Source organism: Gouania willdenowi, chromosome 3 (genome assembly GCF_900634775.1).
Source record: "Gouania willdenowi chromosome 3, fGouWil2.1, whole genome shotgun sequence".
NCBI lineage: Eukaryota > Metazoa > Chordata > Actinopteri > Blenniiformes > Gobiesocidae > Gouania > Gouania willdenowi.
Genome location: NC_041046.1, coordinates 23,259,598 through 23,271,614, shown reverse-complemented (window position 1 = coordinate 23,271,614; position 12,017 = coordinate 23,259,598). Strand labels below are relative to the sequence as shown.

The 12,017-nt window shown below is 36.7% G+C and overlaps 1 protein-coding gene across 1 annotated transcript in view; it reads right to left on the bottom strand.

Moving 5' to 3' along the window:
- LOC114461190 (CUB and sushi domain-containing protein 1-like) overlaps positions 1–12,017 on the bottom strand; it is a 478,378-nt gene that overhangs the window by 430,540 nt on the left and 35,821 nt on the right. The window lies entirely within an intron of this gene.

Sequence of the window (12,017 nt, the reverse complement as noted above, 5' to 3'; positions counted from 1 at the left end):
TTCCTTAGATAGAAGGCTGGTTTAATCTGTTTGAACTGAACAGAGATTTGTTAAATCATGTCTGGTTGATTACAGAGGTCACAATTCAGCTGCTGATCTGGTCCCATTCTCAAAGATGGCGGCTGAAGGTCATACCAGCACTGACAAGCTTCATGCCATTCATATAATAAGCCAAAAATGTTAAAAAAGAAAGAAAAAAAACCAAGGCGTATGTTTGAGACACAATGAAGAGCGTGCCCAATTCCTGATGTAAGGCTTCTGGGTAATGGAGCATAAAAGAAATAATTAGCTTTGAGTTTCAATCTGACGTGTGGAACAAACACCTTGACAAGTGCATGGAAGTAGTCGACACGCAGTTTACAGAGCGTTACCACACTGGGATTGGAAATGACAGCAGTGAAAAATACATTTATGCATTTTGCATCAAGTTTTCTAATCTGTACTTGAGGCACTTCTTTTAGGTTTATACATAAATTCATTTGCCTTTGATTTGGTTAGAAGAGTTGTTTTACTATTTTCTAAGCTCCATTACTTTAGGTAGAAAAGTACAACACTGCATGTTTAGCATGTTCCCTCAGACTGAGTAGATTCATCTTCAATGTGTCATAAAATCAAAATGAAGAACAGTATTAAAATGCAATCCTGATTCATTTCAAACTCAAATGTACCTCTGTTTTGATTTCGTTAAGCATCCTTTAGCGGAATTTGGCTGCAATGTAGGGTTAAGCATCCTTTAATTTGCACACTGCAGTGATGGTAATAGGGAAAAAGGTAAAGCATATAGAGGAGACATAGGAAAGTGGTCTAACATTATGGATAATGTGAGTTGGGCTGGGATTTGTAATGGTGACGAACTCCAGAAACCAGGAGAGTGGGAGTAATACATTAAAACCTCAAAACACACACACACACACACACACACACACACTGCTGCTCAGCGACACCAAAACAACAGGATGCAGCTAACAAATAAAATCTCTCTCTTTCCAAGTTGAGTTATTCTTCTTGTACTAAGCGTTACCAGATCTACACACAAATTCTGTGAAACACTTGATGCGAAGAGAGACGCTAAATTTAAGAAGAGAACGTGCACCGAGTGTTACAGTGTATAACACATGGTCCTTGAACAACACACACTCTGAACCCTCAGAGATTTACACACCCTGCACGTTTCCCTGGAGAAGCCAACGTGGGTCCCCGACTCCAGCATGAATTATATGTCTTAAGGGTTACATATTTCTATCATCCATTTCTAGTTTATAGAGGGGAGTGAGCGCTAACCAATGTGTGAGAGAGGAAGAGTAGGAGAATGGAGTCAAGGCAATGAGTTTTAGCTTCAACCTATCAATGATAATCCTGTTTGCAGAATGTCTACTGCTGATTCAGACCTTTTTCACACTTGCCTTACCGTCTATTCATAGAATTGACAGGAAGATTTTAGCGCTTGCTTGAAAAGGAGGGTTTTGTATTTAACTACATTTCTGCTCTGCTGCACCCAATCCAGGCCTCTCAGGTCATCTGGAACAGATCTGCTTATGGTCCCCAGAGTCTAAACTAAACATGCAGAAGAAAGATTTAGATTTTATTCTTCATCTAACTTTAAACAAACTTGTGAAATTAGATCTTTGTTCCAACTTTTAAGGTCTTCAGGGGCTTTTAAAGGATTACATTTTAGAGCTGCACTTTATGTTTCTTCAATTTCATTGTGTTTATGGTTTTTATTGTATCTTTGGTTTTCATCTTCTCTTGTTCAGTGTAAGTTGCATGCCTATTTTTCATGCCTTTGATGTTCTAGATAAAGTAGTTTGTTAAAACTTCCCTCCGTCTTTCGTGTCTCCACTTCCTTGTATTCTGTTCTCAGATTGTAATCTGTGATTTCAACCAATGATCTGTCATTTGGTTTTGGGCTGGATTAGATCTTTTGGAGCTAGAGTGACATCAAGTGGTTTGAAATCGGGGTGTCTCTGTACAATTTTATCGATTGTAATCTTCTTTACAATGGGATCTGCTACTGCAAACACACGCACAGCAAATGCCTTGAGTGATGCATATCCAATACCTTTCCAATCCACTGCTTGGTTCTGGTGTAACGAGCTTCGCTGGAATTAAATTTGTTAAGGTTTTCGAAATTTCATTAAAAAAACAACCTATATACTTTTTTGTTACCTTTGCCAACTCTGAATGATACATAGAAAAAATTCAATATGCAACACTAAATTTCTTTCATGCTAGCAAGAGGCTTCATTTACCAAAATGGCCTTTTTTTTACAGAGCCTAAACAGAGAAATAGCAACTCAGAGGGACTTTGGAGCTAACTTGGATTAGCCATTTCAGACCGTTAAAACCTCAAAGTAGCTTTAGTTGGATTTGTTGGATCTTTGTACCCCAAAGAGCTTTAAATGACACGTTGAGTGAGTGACCAAGAATAAGAATGACAGGTAGTTTTGATTAACAGTTAAAGGCTACCAGTTCACCGCACAGTTGCTTCTTTTTTGTTTGTTTTTGTTTTTGATTTACATTTTTTCTTAGCAACAACTTAAACTTAGAAAATCACTATTTACTAAAACTAGGCAGTCATACAGGTGGAGGTAAGCTACACACGTAGCTATAGGTGCTCTGGAGAAGGGTGACACAATCATGACTAACACCATTTTACCTTAAAGGTCTAATATTATGCCATTTTTCATACATCTCCAATTGTTCCAAGAACCCCAACAACAAACACACACAAAAAAAAGTCACCTGTTTTCTGTAGTTTTAGCCCTCTGAATGCTAATGCTAATAAGCAAATAATTCCCGGTTAATAGGTGTTCCCTAATATAAGGTGTTACCATTTTCTAATATTTTATACCATGGACTTTTATTCAGATTAACTTTCATACCCTAACCCTAGCATGTTGAGATCATAATTCATTTACAACAACTTCCTTACTTACGACTAATAAGTATTAATTCTGAGGTTATTGGGGGAAAACTTTTAGTTAAAGGCTTACCGGTTGTATAATAAGGCCATGCAGAAGAAGGCATCAATAAGTACCTATTAATGACTAATTAGGAGTCAATATGTTACTAATTTTCATGCTAATAGACAACTAATTAATGGTTTATAGGTGTTCCCTTAACTAAAGTGTTACCAAGAATATTAACTGTGGTATCAGCCTGCCTTCGTTATGTTTGTTTTACCCCTGAGGTAGTTTGAGAGGAAGGAGCTCACATTCTTACGAAGTGAAAGAGGAGACAGGATTGTCAGTAGGAGGAGTTTCCCCCTTCTGAGTCATAAGGGGGCAAAAATCCAACTCGTCCATTTGGAGCTCAATTTTATAAAATTTGCAATAGCAACAAAGGAACTTTTTCAACTTTGTCCCTCTGAAAGAGGCTAAAATAATGTATATAACTGTAGCAAAACCATTATAAAGTGATTTTTTCATAACACTGCCCCTTTAAGAGTTCACATTTACATTGAGAAACGGATCGGGTTGAATTATATTCTCAACATCTCTCTTCAATGATGTCAGCGTCTTAATGTTTGCACTGCAGCAGTCTGTAAATGCCATGAAGGTTTTTGTATGAGCTAGCAAATTTCTGTGACACTGAGGGATAATTTAACACTTGCAGAAAAAATGTTTTTCTTTTTTTTTTTTAAACAAAACAAAAATAACTTGGCTTCACTGTTTCTATGTGCCTTTGTCTCTCACTGTCTCTGTATCCCTAATGCGATTGTCTGTTTTTTGTCTCACTGTCTGTCCTTTGCTCATTCCCTGTCATTCTCTTCATCCAATGGTCTCTGGTGCCCTGGGCCTTTCCCTTCTGACCCTGTCCCACAGTGTTGAGTCACTCCTTCAGGGTGAAGCAGTCAGTGCAAAATAATCCTTGTTTCCTGTCTATCAGTTGTCCTTTGATAGAGCTGCGGGTATTGATTAAAATGTCTGAGAGCTCGGCCTTCTGGGGCCCGGAAGCTTTATTCGACCCTCTCCGTTTTCTCTTCACACTCGCTCTTCCTCCCCATTTTACTCTAAAAGCCTTTAACTTGTTTCACAATGCTCAATGCTTTTGACTTCCTCCACCCCCATGTTTACCACCTCTCCAAACTCGCTTAAAGAGACTCAGCAGCCAAACCCGCTCGCTGATTGACAAGTAGAACCAACTTGTATTCCTCTACCGTGTCTGTCAGTGGACTTGTATGACTCATGTTGAAATTCAGTGAAGCACATCACAGCTTTTTTAAAATAGCGGGGGCAAATACAGGTGACAATTGATTTTTTTCCAATGCTTGAATGTAAAAATAGACATGATTACCTCGTGTGACCAAGATAGTGCATAACTCTTCTTTTTTTTCTGTATATTTCCACTGCAGATGTTTGAACAGTCTGTCACTGAGGGTCTTTTCTTTGCTATGGTCTACTGCAGTTGCGTCACAGAGGAGACGAGCGAAACTGTGGAGGCAGTACTGGATCTGAGAAAACAGTCCAGACTGTAAGTAATACTGGACAACCCTAGCCATCTGCATACTGCATTTACTTAGCAGAGCAACTCATTAAGTGACAGGCTGCTGTCACAGCTCTACTCAACCAGCATAATTTAAAACGAGCACATCTCCCCTCCTCCGGGGGAGACCCAAATCCTGTCTCTGATGAAGGATAGGATTCATGTATGTGTGCGTGTATACATATATATATATATATATATATCAGGGTTGGGGTCACTTATAATTGTAATTGTGTAATTGATCATTAATTACAATTATGACATAATTATTTGTAATTGTAATTTTAAAATCTGTTGCAATCATAATTCAATCGTAATTGAGTTCAGATAATTGACTTTGTATTTGTAATTGACATGAAAATTATATAAAAACTGTTTCAACCAATCACAAACCTGGTGAACCATGTTACAGTTCTAAGTCTTAAGTAATTATTCAAATAAGTTTCAGATCAACTTTTCCCACTACCCGTCACTTCTCTTTAGGATAATTTTACCATTTAAAAAAATATATAATATATAGGGCTATGCTGACAGAAAAAAGGCTCAGACGCCCACACCAAAAGTATTAATATCAATATTTTCATTGATTAGGAAGCCGAACCAAGAGATGAGAAACAAATTCGATGATAATATAGATATTGACCGATAATATATTTTTAGTGTATTTTACAGTTGATTTAAGACATTGGTTAAACTGACCGTTATTATTAGAGATGCTAACAGAAAGCTAACACAAGACTGTTTCATTTTAATGGCTTATTTATTAAAGGTTCAGTAAGTGTGAATAATTGTAATTGAACTTTTGTAATTGAGAATGTAACTGTAATTGACTTACAGGGTAAAATGAATGATTGTTATTTTTTTCCAATTGTAATTAATATTACAGTCAACATAATTGTAATTGAGTTGTAATTGAACATGGATATTTGAAGATGTATCTGAAACTGAAAAATGTAATTGACCCCAACCCTGATGTGACAAATTTTGATTAATTGCACAGCCCTATTCACAAGTCTACTGTTTATACATGTTACCAGCTCTAGCAGTTCTAGAATAATAGCCTACAAGGGTTTTCCCCATAAAACAAACTATGGAGTCCCGTTACAAACAATGACATTGACTATTAAAGGTGCAGTCTGCAACTCTTATAAAAGTGGCTTTTTGTCATATTTGCTAAAGCTGTCACTATGTAAGGAAAGCCTTACATGAAACTAGTAGTTTTTGTGAAAGAATGCACCACGACCGAGCAAAAACCAATCAGAGCCAGGATTGTGTTTGATGGGCTGACCGCTGTTGCTCACAGGCCCCTCCCCTTTCCCAGGGCTGTAGCGCCGTCTTTTTTACAATGTATGGTCTGGAGGAGTAGAAGATGGAATTAGTGACTTTTCTGCTTGAAAGGTAATTACTGCTACTTGATTTACATTATGTTTGATTTGTAATTTGCGCTGCTGTAAGTGACACTGTGTTGTTGCTGCTGCTGCTGAGGTGTGTGCACATAGAGAGAGAGAAGCAATGCAGTAATATGCTTTTAACAGAGCATGTTATATTACTGTGATGTCGCTGTCGGACTAACATTAGCTTGTTAGCTCCTCTGAGGGAGGGACTTGGGAAAGTTTGGAGGCAGGGCAAGAGAGCTGCGGAGAGGGAGAGAGAGAGAGGGATCTGAAAGTCTCGGACTGCACCTTTAAACCATTCCTGACTATAGACACTGGCAGAATCCTTTCATTAGTTTTTAAAAGGGTTAAAGGACTGCTTACTTAGTTATTACTTAGAGTTGGTTAAATGTGGCTTTCTTTGAATATGATGGAAACGTGATGTGGCATGAAAAACCTCATTAAACAACAGCTCAATTATCAAAAAGAAAAAGAAAAGAAAAAATGTGAACTCTCAGACTACTTCCATAAAAACCTTTGTCAGATGAATGTGTAAATGAATTGGACAGATTGGTAAGGCAATTAGATGAAGACAGAATGATCTCTCTTCTTCTCATCTTGACTGGCTTTTCTTTTTCTTCACTTGCCGAGCGCTCCCTCTTGAACCAGCTAGTTACAACATAGGCACATACCAAATGAGCGCCTATGCAGAAACACAGGTTGATACATTCCCCCACAATAGGTGTGATAAGCTGTCAAATATGTTGTTACCATGTTGTGCGATGGGTATGGACAGCTAGTAATTGTTTTTAAATCCAGGCTACTGGTTAATGGGTTGAGACACATACTAAAGTACTGGCTAAGTGCCCATTATTTCCTCCTCCATGTTGAAGAAAAGCATTACATGGAGAAACAGACAAAAGGTTCAAGATGGCAGAAAGTTGAAAAGTAAAGTCACAGAAAGGGTGCTGCTTTAAGAAATCACAATTATGCTTAAAAAAAAAATTAGTGTACATGAACAACTTCCATCCATTGTTCAATGCTTCTTTTCTTAAAACTAGATTTCAACCCATTCAAATTCAGGTAAGGCCTAATTAATTAATGCCTATAACAGGTAAATACAGAAAACAACAAAAATACAGAAAGCGACCCCAAAAATGCACAAATTGACAACATAAATTTAAAAAATGACAGAAAAATAAACAAAATTACAAGAACAACACACAAAATGACTAACAGCTCAGTCATTATTCTAAATGCTGACATAAACGTTGATAATGTGTCCCTCGGATCAAATACAATCACATCTTTGTCTCACTTTCAGTTATAGTGTTGCCCATCATTGCAGTATGCCCTGGCTTTGACTCGCAGGTTGAACCCTGTCCAGCCTGCACAGTTCAATGTAAACAAGCTCTGATACACCACCACTATTTTTTTTTTTTTTTCAATGGCATAAGTGTAACATTTACTTTAAATTCTTTGTTTATGCATGTAAGCTTTTGTAGGCCTCTTGCACAATTTTAAGTTTTCTAAAACGAATGACAGAGAATGCACTACAGCACATAATATTACATCTTAATGTGATTGCCATCTAAAACAAAACAGGGAACATTTGTGCAATTGTAATGTTTATTCAAAGTGACTGATTTCAGTTCTGAGTTGTAGAGAATTATGACGATTCAAAAAAACATTTCAGTGTGCTCTGAAACTAAATCTTGACCCAATCAGAATTTATGAAACGTAAGTGACTGTCTGAATTATTGAGAGAAACCATAAAACTGCAGTTACACACCAGCCAATGACAGAGTCATTCGTTTAGACACTCTCCACATTATCCATTTAGCCATTCATCTTTCTGCCTATACATCCTCGGACACATGCTGTACACACAGAAATGCATTTACAAATGTCCTCCATGTTTTCTGGGCCCATGGGGAAATAACTGGTGAAGCCTTGTAAGTAAAGAAGGAACATGTCGACACCACCTTCTAGAAATGAGGCAGCATAAATGCACATTATCTAATGTCTAACAGTAAAGCTAACCTCAGCACCACTATGTAACCCTGTGCTTTATTGATATGTGTTACTTTAGAATTGATAGAAGACCATGTCCTATCATATGCCCTGAGTCAGCTGATATTGGCTCCAGCACTTTGTGGGACCGGCAGATGTGTCAACCATTAGACAGGATGAATTAAACTTGCACAAACAGGCCTGCAGCTTAATTGTCGCACAGCGGAAGGAAAAAAAAAAACATATTGGTTTGTTGCATATACAGTAAAAGTGTTTGCCCCTTCCCAATTCCTGATTAAATGTTTCACATCATTTTTTTTGTCTTGTTCTTTGCTGTCTTCATATACAATTCAATACAAAGAAGGAACATTCATTTTAACAACCAAAAATGGAATGGGGTAAAGCAGTAACTGCTTAAAGGAGCCCATCCCCAAACAGCATTATAAAAAAACATTAGAAACAACTCAATAACAGCCCTATTCATCAATTTTTCAAATTATGTTTCAACAGGTGAAAAACTTTTTTTTAAAAAAAAAACATAGACAGTGAACTGATAAACTTAAAGTGATCCTCAAGATTATTCCAAACTGAAACATCGTAAACAGAAACTTCTAAATGTACTTGGTTCAAAAACATGAACCTTTCTTAAATTATACTTTCATTTTCTTTGTTTAAAAAGTGATATAATACCCAAAGGAAGACTTTTATTTCATACTGTGAATAAATCTAACACTTTTAACCTTACTAAATCCAAAAGTTTTACAGTTTGCTAGTAGGTGCACTGCATTCCACTTTATGTATTATTCTTAATGATCTCTTTTATATTTTGATGAATGGATCTAAACCCATTTTAACTTATTTATTCCATGTTTAGAGTTGATGTATTTTAAGAGTCATATGTCTCAACAACATCCTCCCTCAACCCAACCACAAAACATTTCAGTTGGTCCTTCCTGAGAACAATAGAAGAGAGTCATCATTGTGATACATTGATGTGTAAATTATGGGTGTCCGTTTTAGTTGTTTCAAGTCTTTCTCTGACACCCACTTTCTTCGTAAACCTATATGTCCCGCAGTTTTATCACAGGACCTGCCGGCTTCATTGCTTTCCTATCATGTCCCGACAAACTGTTATGGTGCAACATTCAAACAGCTCCTGCCATTCACTGCTGCTGTTTTAACCAACCATTGTCACCTGAAACTGCTGCTAATATCCAAACAAGCATAATAATGATTTGGGGTGTAGTCACCATTATTACAGAATTTCCACTAGCATAATACAGCATTGGCATTTTCAAAAGACATACAGACTGAAAACAAAAAAGAACCCCCCTTTTTTTTTAAAATATAGATAATTAACTTCAATTTGTACTCCAGGTTTTCACTTGCGTTACTCAAAAACAAACCCAGATCCTTCAACCAAAATGGCTTTACCTAACCTGGCATCCCATTCAACATTACATGTATTGCTGTGGGGATTGTAGCATTCATCAAAAATGCAATAGCTGGAGTAGTAATCCAAAATCCTTTATGTCTTATTAATCATAAACACAATAACATATCATTCCAATGCAGTCCCTTAACATTCAGAATATTTCAAAATGGGCAAAACTGAAAAGCTGAGAATACTACCTTACATGAATATAGTATATGTATTGTTCTGGTTGGTATTGTTAGTCATTACACATTTAAGGGGAGGTATGATGAAAAAAAAAAACTTTATAATGGTTTTGCTACAGTGCTATACTGTCCCTTTAGCCTCATTCAGAGGGCCAAAGTTGAAAAAGTTGTTTCCTCCCACCCTTGTTATTCCACATTTTGTAAAAAGTCAGCTCCAAAAAGGCGAGTTAGATTTTTCCCGGCAGGTCGGTGGCGCTCCCCCCTATTCCCTTAGCCCAATGAGTACATCTGAAACTCTGGTCACGCGACTGCCGTAAAGTGATACGTTCTCCAGTCATTCTCCATGTCACATGACCTGGTCAAAGACAGCCCGTCTCTCCAAACTTACATGGGCGGTATTTCAAGAGGGAAGCCCCGCTCGGAGCATTGACACTGTCAAGTGCTGTATATTGACCTGAGGAATCATTTAAAATAACTCATATGGGTCAACTCTTTAGGTCACAAAGTCTGTGGTGTGGCTTTAAGCAAACAGGGCTTGAATTCGATACAAAGTGCAGTTGCCTCAACTAAATCACTAAAATCTATGTTTAGGGATGCATTTTAAATCTTGAAAAAACTCCTGTGGTACAACTCCTGTGCTCTTCTAAGTGATGCACAGACATCTGTTTATCTATTTTATGCAAAATTGATTATTCAGATCACACTTTCTTCCATCATTTATCTTTTTAAGGAGGTCAACACAATCCTGACTTTTTCAGCTGTTTGAGCTTGCGTCTCCTCGTATGTCTTACGGTGAATTGGCCAAACAGAGACCAGTTCCAAAATCACCACTTTCACTTCCATGCACCATTTTTAATAGATACTGATCGCTGCAGACAGAGAACAGTCCAGAGGAGCTGCAGTTTAGGGGATACTTTGACACACTCTTGTAGGTTTTGCAATTTGGCTCTTGTCAAACTTGCTCTAATCCGTGTGCTTGCCCATTTATCTAGCTTTTAACACATCAAGTTTGAGTACAAAATGTTCACTTTCTGCCATATCCTCACTATTTGTAGGCGCTATGACAAAGAGATAATCAGTGTTATTGTCTTCAACTATCGATGGTCAAAGTGTTACTGCCAATCCATGGACTCGCAGCAAACACATTGCAGGAAGAGGAGTACAAAGAAGTAAAAAAAAAACATCCTAACAGCACAAATCACACCTGACATTGGCACAATAGTAAAACCTCATTAATACTACCACTGTTACTTTTCAAGATATTATCACTTTTTATGTATCACACTATAGAAATAAGCTTGTTTTAGTGGAATCTCAGTGATCTATTCAGCTGGACACAATACTCACTAATATCCAGGGTTGGGGTTAATTAGAATTGTAATCGCATAATTGATAATTACAATTATGGCATAATTATGATTTCCAAAATCTGTTGCTGACATAATCCTAATTTAACTGTAACTGAGTTTAGATAATTGACTTTGTAATTGTAATTGCCATGAAAATTCCATAAAAAAAAAAATCGACAATTTTATTTTATTATTTAACGCAAAACTGGGGAAACACGTTACATTTATGTACAGTTCTACACATATGTAGTTAATTATTAAAACATATTTAATATCAAACTCTCCCACGTTTTACCATTTAAAAAAAATAAATTGAAGGGTATACTGACACAAAAAAGGGTCAGACGCCCACACCGCAAATATTAAAACTTATATTTTCATTGATTAGGTAACAAAAAAAAATTAGATTTTTTAATGTATTTTACAGATCATTTAAGACCTGATATCGTCAGAATTGTTAACAGAACGCTAACACAAAAGGAAGGCTTTTTTTAGACTATTTATTTCAGGCTCAGTATTTGTGATTAATTATAATTGAACTTTAGTAATTGAGAAGTTAATTGTAATTCACTTTCTGAGGATAAAAATTATTGTAATTTAATTATAATTGGGGGAAATGCTGGTCACTGTAATCGTAATTGAAATGTAATTGAACATGGGTATACAGTATGAAAACATCATTGTAACTGAAAAAATGGAATTGACCCCAACCCTGCTAATAGTGATAATTGAAACATCATCTTTAAACAGAAACTAATCAGTCCTATCAAAACTGCATGTATTAAAAGAGTGTATTGTATGAAAGTATGTACACAGATTAGGGTCCTCATTGGTTAACGTTCATTGACCAAATGTTGTAGTCAGTAAAAGACTAATAAGAGAAGAAGAGAAGTATTCATGACAACACAAGATTGATATCAACTCCCTGCTGCTAATAGCCAATGTGTCTGGTATTAGACTAATGTTATCAATTACTAAACAGGAGATGTTTCCTTAATCCCAGAGATATGAGAAACACAAAAGAGAAACCATTACTGAAGCTTTCTTGCGTGGGCCCTGGAGGTGTAGGCAGACAAGATAACATGACAGAACAGATCACATGGTTATCTATCACACCTCGTCCACTCATAGGGTAGAAATGGCTCTGTGACTGCTTCTTTCAACAGCATGGCTTAAG